Below are 11,477 nucleotides of genomic sequence, written 5' to 3' on the forward strand. Positions count from 1 at the left end.
GGCTACTTGATTGAGTTTTTATTAGGTACTGTTAAGTTTTGGTTGGAACCTGATCTGACTTGTAGTTATAGCAGACTTTTATAATCTGGTTCTAGAGTTGTTTGAATGAGAATGTAATGGCAAAGGAAGATGTCTGTGCAACGTTGGGAAATAGTAAAAATGCCTTCTTTGCGTGGGGAAGTTTTCCTTTTTAATTATATTTGAGTACCTCTGAATATACTCCCAAAAGTCTCCTTCAGTTTCTTTTGTGGCAGTTGATCAGTCATGTTCTTTCCTCAGGGAAATAAAAACTTGACAGTTAAATGTGAAATGAAAACTTTATCATGGGATTCTTTTATAATTAGTAGCAGTTAAGAAACTAGATATCTGTCTGATATAAATTTGGAGGTGGGAGACGTTGTGAAAGCAAATTGGCTCACTAAATAACAAGTAGATGGGAGCAAGTAGCTTTTAAGTCGTAATATCAAAATATCTTGGAGCAATAACTAGATCAAAATATTATGCTCTCTTTATATTTAAAATTAGAATAAGGCTGCAAATTAACCAGCTTACTTATTTTCTCCCCTCGCCTCACTTCTACCCAACAAAATCCCTCTTTGCTTTTTTTATTTGGTCTCGCTATGTGGCATGTGGGATCTTAGTTCCCCGATTGGGAGCGGAGGTGGAGTATTAACCAGTGGACCACCAGGGAGTGGTGGTTTTTGCTCTTAACCCTTGCATTTTCTCTTTGTTGGAGATGATGCATAGATGCTTAGTAATAACTCCTCACTTTTGCAGTATCTTCAAGGAATGTGATTTCTCGTTCAAGAAAGTTTTCCACTGGATTTAAGCAAGCAAACAAATGAATAAAACCTTCGTAGATGACAAGATGTACTTACTGCATAAAGTAAAACTATATCCTGTTTAAAATCATAAGTTTAATTTCTGTTCCTTATATTTACCGAAAGGTTTTGATCCTTTTTCTTCCCCCTATCCTGTAACATGCTTTCCCAGTGGGGGGAATATGGGCACAAATTGGTTTATGGCGTGGGGAGGGGGGGCCAAAAAAGTCTGAGATAATGGTTTGTGGCCCTCCAGAGCTCACTCAACTCTACCTGACAAAAATCTTATTCCTTAGTATTGAGTTACTTTTGTTGAGTTTTCTTGAATATCACAAGAGCAGCACTGACATTGAGTTAAAGGAACATACACAAAATAATTTTAAGGTCAGTGCTGTGAAACCGTGGCAAATGTATAGCTATGTTCTGGAGGACTTTGATTGTTCAGTCTTGAACTCACATTGTCAGACGTGGGTCTGCACGTGTGTATTGGCTTCTACTAACTCCCTTGTGATGTCATTTATGTTTGATCCTAAGTGCTTTTGTGTGTGACCTGAGCTTGGAGAATTAAATAAAGCTAGTTTATATTTTGTTATTTAGTTTTCAAGGTTATTTATATTTAACCCATCACTAACTGTGTTAGGTACTGAAAAGAAAAAAATGTTGACAATATCTGAATGAATATCTAGCAGCTGGTTAAAAGTAATTTTTTTCTATTAAGCAGAGGTTCAAAGTTAGCTCACCAAAAACAATTGTTTTAAGGAATTAAGTTTTTCTGATGTTTTACTTTTGTTGGAGAAATACCACGTTTGAATTTTTAAATATTTACATTGCTGTTTTGTGTTTATAAAAATTGCACATATAATTTTAGAATCAATTTATATAAGTAAATAAATTACATTGAAAGTTACTCAAAATGAAGTTATAATAGCAGCATCCAGTATTAATAATACTGTACATACTTAGTGAAGGATTAGAATTTCCTATACAGAATTAGTGGAATGTAAGGAAATTTTTCCTGTACAGAATTTGAGACAAAAACAAGATTTTGTGAGAATTTGGGTCCCCTTTGAAAATATGTAAAACTTGCTTAGATATCCCTGAAGTTAAACTTCCTTGAGGAGACATGGAAGTTTAAGGAAATGAAGCTTTTTGGAGAGAGTTTTGGGAGGGAAAGCCTACTGGTTCATTTAAGATGGAGGCACAGTTTTGGTTCCTGTTATTCCTATATTGCCAAATCTCTTCTAGAACCCAAGAGCATATCTGTAACGGTTCCATTGCTTTTTTTTCCCTTTGGTGTTACAATTTTGCATAACCATGTATCTTAGACTTTCTATGCTTTTCTTACCTCTGGATATAAATTTTCCAGTGAAGAATTATGCCATTAGAAACCCATTTTTTTAAAAACATCTTTATTGGAGTATAATTGCTTTACAATGGTGTTTTAGTTTGTGCTTTATAACAGAGTGAATCAGCTGTATGTATACATACATCCCCATATCTCCTCTCTCTTGCATCTCCCTTCCACCCTCCCTATCCCACCCTTCTAGGTGGACACAAAGCACCAAGCTGATCTCCCTGTGCTACTGCAGCTGCTTCGCACTAGCTATCTGTTTTACATTTGGTAGTGTATATATGTTCCTGCCACTCTCTCACTTCATCCCAGCTTCCCCTTCCCCCTCCCTGTGTCCTCAAGTCCATTCTCTACATCTGTGTCTTTATTCATGTCCTGCCCCTAGGTTCTTCAGAACCTTTTTTTTTTTTTAGATTCCATATACATATGTTAGCATACAGTATTTGTTTTTCTCTTTCTGACTTACTTCACTCTGTATGACAGTCTCTAGGTCCATCCACCTCACTACAAATAACTCAGTTTCATTTCTTTTTATGGCTGATCAATATTCCATTGTATATATGTGCCACATCTTCTTTATCCATTCATCTGTCGATGGACACTTAGGTTGCTTCCATGTCCTGGCTATTGTAAATAGAGCTGCAATGAACATTGTGGTACATGACTCTTTTTGAATCATGGTTTTCTCAGGGTATATGCCCAGTAGTGGGATTTCTGGGTTGTATGGTGGTTCTATTTTTAGTTAGAAACCCATTCTTGATACCTCTATAGACCACAGTTTGCTCTTTAAGCAACTTTTAAACCATTAAAGACCAGAAACATTTAAAATGCAACTTTATTGAAGATTTTTCTAGTTATGAAGTACTTCACGTTTTTAAAAACACTATTCTTAGCATGCTAACCTTTTCCTAATTACTGAGAGATTGTGAATGTTCATTTATTGTATGTTGCTGTAATATGGTGCTACTCTCAGGGATTCAGATGTGGTTAAGGGAATCTAGTCCTTACTCTTTTTTTTCTTTTGAAATTTATTTATTTATTTATTTATGGCTGTGTTTGGGTCTTTGTTGCTGCGCGCGGGCTTTCTCTAGTTGAGGCGAGCAGGGGCTGCTCTTCGTTGCGGTGCGCGGGCTTCTCATTGCGGTGGCTTCTCTTGTTGTGGAGTATAGGCTCTAGGTGCGCGGGCTTCAGTAGTTGAAGCACATGGGCCCAGTAGTTGTGGCTCGTGGGCTCTAGATCTCGGGCTCAGTAGTTGTAGTGCACGGGCTTACTTGCTCTGCGGCATGTGGGATCTTCCCGGACCAGGGCTCAAACATGTGTCCCCTACATTGGCAGGCGGATTCTTTACCACTGTGCCACCAGGGAAGCCCTAGCCCTTACTCTTAATGGCGTAGCCTAGGTGGTGCTTTTATATTTGTCTACTTTTCACATATCTTTTGTGTCAGTCCTCACGTTGATAATACATGTGTATTCACAGTGTGTTGAGCAGCTTTCTCTCTTTCCGTTCTCTCCCATCTAGCTTCTAAACGTTTTTAATTTACAGTAGACTGGGAAGAATTTAAGCGAAGTTTTCTGGAACAAATAGATAACCACTTAAGTAAAAATTTAAACCTTTTCTTACCCACAGTTCTGATCTTCAGATTCTTTTTTTTTTTTTTTTTTTTTGCGGTACGCGGGCCTCTCACTGTTGTGACCTCTCCCGTTGCGGAGCACACGCTCCGGACGCGCAGGCTCAGTGGCCATGGCTCACGGGCCCAGCCGCTCCGCGGCATGCGGGATCCTCCCGGACCGGGGCACAAACCCACGTCCCCTGCATCAGCAGGCGGACTCTCAACCACTGCGCCACCAGGGAAGCCCCCAGATTCTTGAGTAATGGCTCAAGAGTGATTTTCTAATGAGAACCTGCTGTATAGCACAGGGAGCTCTATTTCACTTCACTGTACAGTAGAAACTAACACAACATTGTAAAACAACTATACCCCAATAAAAAAAAATTAATTAATTAAAAAAGTGATTTCCTTTGAGAAAAAGTAAATGGCTTTCTTATATTTGTTCATTACTCAAAACGAGGTTTTTTTTTGTTTTTTACTATTTAACATTTTATTGATTGAAACGTTTATGATCATAAGTTGCATCAGGTTTTCTATTATCAAACACAATTAAGATAGTTTTTCAACTGTCATTGAATAATTGAACATAGAAAATAAAAATCTTTCATTTGCAGGTACTTAGAGTTGGAAAAATTCTTCATTCTGTATTCCATCTTATGTGACATACAAGGCTTTGTCTGTTCATCTAGGAATTTAAAGGCCTAATTGAGAAGACTCTAATTGGTTGTAGAATCCATGGCAAAATAGGGTTGCAATAGAAGCCATATATTCCTATGTAGCTGAGGCAGAGCCAGCAACTACTATAATGATGAAATTTCAAATTTTCCACTATTTTCTAGCTTTTCATTGTGGAAAATGCATTTATTGGAGTAAGTTTTGCCATTGGTTGTAAGATTGGATCCATTTCTCTGGTGCAAAAATGTAATTTATCTGTGTATACATTACAGTATGGCATTTTGCACATGTCTCCTGAAGATGCAAAAGCAGTTTCAGAATGAGGAAATGCCAAGGCAATGATGAAAATAACTTTGATCTATGATGAGAAGAGAGACATTTTATCACGTCTTTTTAAGACTAAGGAAGTGTCATTGTTTTTGAGATGAAGGCTTCACCTGGCACCTTAGTCCTATTCCATATCCTTGTTTTGGTCGTCTGACTCTTCACAATAGTTGCTTGGAGATAGCTGAGAGGCTGTATCCTGGACTTCAGTCCTCAGTAGGTCCACCGAATAAAAGATAATTCTCAACTTTTAGGTTGTGCAGTTTTTTTTTCAATCAACATCCTTGTTTTGAGTAATGAACAAGTTTTTGTTTTTCATGCTTCCTATTTTAGGAGATTGTTTGAAGTCTCGACTCCTGGATAAGTGAGGTAAGACTGTAATATAGGCTAGAGTAGGTTGATTATTTTGTGGCTCTCTGATTGATCTCAGTTTGTCTTAAGATAGTAAAAACTGCATACACCCCTCCCCCCCCAAAAAAAGCAGTGGATTTGTTATAGATATGCTCTTGGGTTCTGGAGGAGATTTGGTGATAAAGGGCTGCAGGAATCCAAACTGTTCCTCCATAAAATTAGATGAGCCAATAGGCTTTTCCTTTCCAACAAGGTGTTAAGAGTTGGCTCATGCCATCTGTGCATTATGGGAAAGAGAAAATACGTTTTTTGTCTAGTTTGGACTTGTCATATAAGAACAGTATTATTTTAGAGAATAGCAAATTGACGGTGGTGTTATTACATGAACATATTTAATAGTCACAAAAGTAGTCTAAAGGAATAGAGAGGAGATAGTATTTCAGTCAGAGCAATAATTCCATACTAATCCTCATGACTTTATAGGTTAAATGAATACAAGAATTGAATAGTAGTAATTTAACTTTTTACTACTTTAAATGCTGAAATTGTGTGATCGCAATTAAACTTTAAAATGTCAAGCTTCAGAGGATTACAATTTCTAAGAAAATAGTTGTTTTACTAAATTTATGTGATTGTATGTCAGCTAAATTTAGTTTGTTTTATTTTCTTGGCTAAATAAGTCAGGAAAATGTGTAAAATTAAGTTACCTATGCTGTTTATTGCCTTTATGTGGAAGGTATAATTTAAAATGTCTCAGTAGGGTCAAACTCTTGATTTTTTTGAAATAATTTTTTTAAATTTGAAAATATTAAAAAAATAAGTTTGTACTTAAAAAGTAGTACTTAATGTAAGACTCAGTGTTTTAAAATATAATTTACGTTTATTTGGGGGCCCTTTCTAGAAAAACTATGTGTGTTGTTAGCCTTGTTATAATAAAATTTTATCTGCTAATTGAAAATGCCAGTGTCATAGATAAGCAGATTCACAAAGTATGCAATTACTTATGTTTTGAATTTAATGGCTTTGTTATTGTTTTAGGATTATTGAAATCAGTTTTGTGTTACTTAAGCACACTCTGACTTAGAAAAGCAAAAGTTAGATAACTTAGAAACATGATATAAGTGTTAAAGGGTAGTGCTGGATTAAATTTTTTTGACAGAATAAACAAAATATTGACCCATACCTAATATTGTTACATTGAAATTTTGAACCTTCACCATTAAGAACATTAAGATTTATATTGTAATGAAAATAACCTCATAAAACTTCATCTATTCATCATGATTATTATATTGAGAATTGGGGTGAATTTTTAAAATTATAGTATATGTAGGTATAACTTTGGTTTTACATCTTTTAAAATTGTATACTTTTAACATAGACATTTCATATTGAGAGGTTGCCCTAAACTCAGTTTAAGGTAAGCCACTGCTTATCAACCATGTCATAAGTTTTGGTAAAATACAGTTTTAGTTAAATAAAATTCAAAACATGTTTATTTCTTAAGAGCTTCATTATTGCGCTTATTTTTGAAGATAAAAAATTTATTTTTCTGGATGTTTAAAAAACTATATATATTGGTTTCCTAGAGCTGCCATAAAAAATTACCACAAACTTGGGCTTCCCTGGTGGCGCAGTGGTTGGGAGTCCGCCTGCCGGTACAGGGGACGCGGTTCGTGCCCCAGTCCGGGAAGATCCCACATGCTGCGGAGCGGCTGGGCCCGTGAGCCATGGCCGCTGAGCCTGTGCGTCCGGAACCTGTGCTCCGCAACGGGAGAGGCCACAACGGGGAGAGGCCCGCGTAATGCCAAAAAAAAATTACCACAAGCTTGGCATAAAACAAAAGCCATTTATCTCTCATGGTTCTAGAGGTTAGAAGTCTGAACTCAAGGTGGTGACAAGGTTGGTTCTTTCTGGAACCTCTGATGGAGAATCTATTCTATGCCTCTCTCTTAGCTTCTGGTAGGCAGCAGTCCTTGACATTCCTTGGCTGTACACATATCATTCCAGTTAATGCCTTCAATTTATACAACCTTAGTCTGTATCAAATCTCCCTGTCCTTTCTCTTATAAAGACACCAGTAACTGGATTAAAGCCCCACACCAAATCCAAGATGATCTTATCTCAAGATCCTTAACTTAAATACATCTACAAAGCCCTGTTTCCAAATAAGTTCACATTCATAAGTACTTGAAGTTCAGACTTCTGTCTTCTGGGGGACTCAATTCAACCTACTTCAGTATTATTGCAGGATATTTTTTGTATGCCTCAGTTCCTGAAAATGGTTTTTCAAACCATTTTGTATTATTGTTTATTTAAATGCAGCAATTATATTTTGAATACCTGTGAGTTGCTTGTAAGAGAAAAATGAAATATTAGGAGTCCTGCTCTGAATTCTTAAATTATGGAGGATGCAAACATAAATAGAACTAAATTTGAGTTGAAATATATTAGGTACTATGGAATATTGGTACAGAATTCCATAGGAAGGGTAAATCTAAGAGAGGCATTAGGGAAGGACTTACTGAAGGGAATCTCATTTGAACTTGGCTCTGAAGGATGATAGGATTTTTTAAAAATTTATTTTGTTCAAGTATAGTTGGTTTACAGCGTTGTGTTAATTTCTGCTGTAAAGTGATTCAGTTATACATATATATTCTTTTTCATATTCTTTTCCATTAGGGTTTATTACAGGATACTGAATATAGTTCCCTGTGCTGTGCAGTAGGACCTTGTTGTTTATCCATTCTATCTATATAGTAGCTTGCATCTCCTAATTCCAGACTCCCAATCCATCCCTCCTCCAAGGATGATAGGATTTTGATGGGCGGGAAAATAGGATAGGATAAGAAACAGCATAAATAAATTCAAGGAGATGGAATTTTGGTGGTGGGGGCGTGGGAGTTCAATGAGCATACTTTAGAGAATGGTACAGTCTTGGGGAGTTTAGGATATAAACATGAGAATTAAGCAACGTTTGGAAACAGCATATGACTACAGGTATCTACAAATATGTGCTATATTGCTGGAGAAATGAGATTAATTTGGTGTAATATTTCTTAGGTTGTACCTTGAAGGATGGGTTAAATAGAGGCTAAGGGAAAGAAAAGCTAAGTTCAAAATGAGGGAACAGGGTAAGAACAGGCCTGGAGTTGAGAATGAACATTTCACTCAATATTTGAGGGCCTACTGTTTTCTAAGACACTACCAGGAGGAAAATGTGAAGTAGATATAATTATCTCTTTCTCTTTGCTGGGAAGCTTAGAATGTATATGTTTACCTATTTAAAGTGGCAAGAGTGGCAAGAGCATTTAAGGGAAGGGAGAGAGTACTTTTGCCTGGGGCCTGGCTGTGGAGGACGTTTGGGAAAAGGAATTATTAGGGAAGACTTCATAAAGGAGTTTAAACTGGACCATGAATGATCAGGATTTGTAGAGAAGGGAACACACTAGGGCATTCCACAGTACAGGAACGGTAAGCAAAGGCATTAAGCCCACACACAGAAAAGGACAGTAGAATTTGGGTAGTGTGTGACATAGTTGAGGCTGGAAATGATCTGGATTCTGATGGGACTGCTATGCTAAGTTGTGTTTTACAATTAATTTGGCACTGGGATGTAGGATGAATTAGAGGGAAATATGAGGTACAAAGCCAGCTAGGGCTAATCTAAATATAGGTAAATCTTTTTTTTGTTGTTTTTTTAACCGTGTCTTAAAAAAAAAAAAAACATTGTATTTATTTGGTTGCGCCGGGTCTTAGTTGCGGCAGGCGGGCTCCTTAGTTGTGGCTTGCGGGTTCCTTAGTTGGGGCAGGCTGACTTCTTAGTTGTGGCATGCAGACTCTTAGCTGCAGCATGCATGTGGGGTCTAGTTCCCTGATTAGGGGTCAACCTGGGCCCCCTACATTGGGAGCACAGACGGTGCCACCAAGGAAGTCCCTAAATCTACTTAAATCTGAGGTAGTAGAAGCAGTGGGGATGTTGGGAATACTTATGAGAGAGGTTAGAGAGATTAGTTGACAGTACTTGACTGAGCAGGTCATGGGTCTTTAAGTTTTGAGGACCTGGGAGGCTAGTTATGTCATTAAATAGAGCAGCCCTGTTCAGAGAGCAGTAAGGAAGATAGGCTTGATTGGAAGAAAAGGTTGATGCTTGGAAGTAGTGGAATAAGTAAAGAAGTGGAGTAGGATGGGATTATGGAACAAGACTATTTTTTAACAGTTGTTGCTTCTGTCAGGCATTTCCCAGAAGCTTCTGCCCTTTATTATTAAACATTTGCTCATCATTCTTCAAGCAAAGACCTAGAACATTCATATTTCTTCATGATGGTACTGTGGCAGGTATGCTGAAAATTTTCAATAAAAATGTGTCTTACCTGCTATCATAGAATAAAAATAAGAATTAGAGCAGATTTAAGGTATTAGTTGAACAAAGGAAGTATTTGGTATTTTGAAACAATACCTACATAGTGGGAAACCATTGTGTTGTTTTATTTAAAAGCTTATTCTGAAGCAAAAGCACTTGGAAATGTTTTCAAGAGAATGCTTTCTGGGGCTTTCCAGATGGATATTCTATACTGGGCATTCAAAAGTCCATACTTCTGAATGGTGTTAAACAAAAAACAGGTTGTAATAAAAATCAAAGAAATACTGAAAAAAAACTAATGTGAATGTAGTTTGAGTTTTAAAAAGAATGAGGTAAAGTCTCTGTTCTGGGAAGGAAACAGAGTCAGTAATATTGATACTTACAATATTTATAAGGTATTCAGAGTAGTGAGTAAAAATGTCAGATGGTTTTCTTGGCTAACTCTGCAAAGCAGCCTTAAAATATTTGAGGTAGGGCCTCCCTGGTGGCGCAGTGGTTGAGAGTCCGCCTGCCGATGCAGGGGACACGGGTTCGTGCCCCGGTCCGGGAGGATCCCGCATGCCGCGGAGCGGCTGGGCCCGTGGGCCATGGCCGCTGGGCCTGCGCGTCCGGAGCCTGTGCTCCGCAACGGGAGGGGCCACGAGAGTGAGAGGCCCACGTACTGAAAAAAAAAAAAAAAAAAAGTATTTGAGGTAGTTACTGAAAGTGACCTCTTTAAGAAATTATACTCGTGTTTTGGTATTGAGAAATATAAATTTAGGTGTAGAAAATGACAAGCATTTGCTATAGTCTAGTAGTAGTAATAATTGAAAACTAGTTAAATATAACAATCAACAGGCAGTTCATTCCCTTCATAAGGAAGCTGCAGTATTCTCCAATTATGGATTTTCTTGTAATAGAAATTACATCTGGTGTTTAAAGTACTCCTTTTCTCCATCTAAATCTGACTTGGAGGAAATAGTGCTAATTTGTTTATCATGTATTGCTTTTCTGCTTACTTTCACATTGTGTATTAGCTGGCAACAAAAAGTGAAGTGGTTCTAAGAAAATGAAGATGTGGTTTAGAAGAAAGGGGCAATGATTGGGAGGCATGGAGGTAGTAGATGAGAAAAACAGAGGAGGAAGTCTTTATCAACTCTGTTATTTTTTTCCCCAAGTGAAAATGGTTTACTGTTTTCAACTATGATACAAAAATATTTCAGTGAAAATTCAGATAACACAAAACGTACAGTTCTGAAACTCCTCCAAATTCTACAATCCAGAGATAATGGTATATAAGCCTTAGCCTTCAAGACGTTTTATCTTTTTCTGTTTTTACTTAAAGAGGATTGTTCATGTTGTTTTGAAACTTCACTTTTTACTTAATAAAGAGTGTGCCTCATCTTTGCATCAGCAATTACTGTGTTCTAGGCATTGTGCTGGGTGCAGTGGATAGAATAGACATGTTCTCTGCCTTTAGAGATTAGAGTCTTGTATAGGGTTTTTATATGTTAATTCTGATATGGTGTGAGGAGTGATTTGAAAGGGAAGTGTAGAGGGTGCACATAAGAGGGATGCAACATAAATTTGAGGAATCTGGCAAAACTTGAAGCAATGAATGACAGCTGACTTGGAAAAATGAGTAGCTGATAATTCCTGAATACTAACTAGTCTTCCTCCCCAGGTAAACCATCAACTCTTTAAAGGCATATTCTTTGCTTTTCTATTCTCCAAAGTAGTGGATATAGTAATGCTCAAATTTTTCATATTCTAAAGTATTAAACCTTGCCTTGGGTCTATTGTGATGAATGTAACTTGTATTAGAGGCTATGGGTATATAAAAGTATTGCATCCTGATCTTCCCTTGGGTGCCAGAAAGGAAATGTATTATCAAAGGAGAGAATGAGCCAAATGCATAATGTTTTCTAGCGTTTCCCTGTTCCTCATTCTAAATAAAATGACCTTTTTCATTCTTTATTCCTTTGCTATTGGTCCAAGGGATA

Source organism: Phocoena sinus, chromosome 1, assembly GCF_008692025.1.
Source record: "Phocoena sinus isolate mPhoSin1 chromosome 1, mPhoSin1.pri, whole genome shotgun sequence".
NCBI classification, from domain to species: Eukaryota; Metazoa; Chordata; class Mammalia; order Artiodactyla; family Phocoenidae; genus Phocoena; species Phocoena sinus.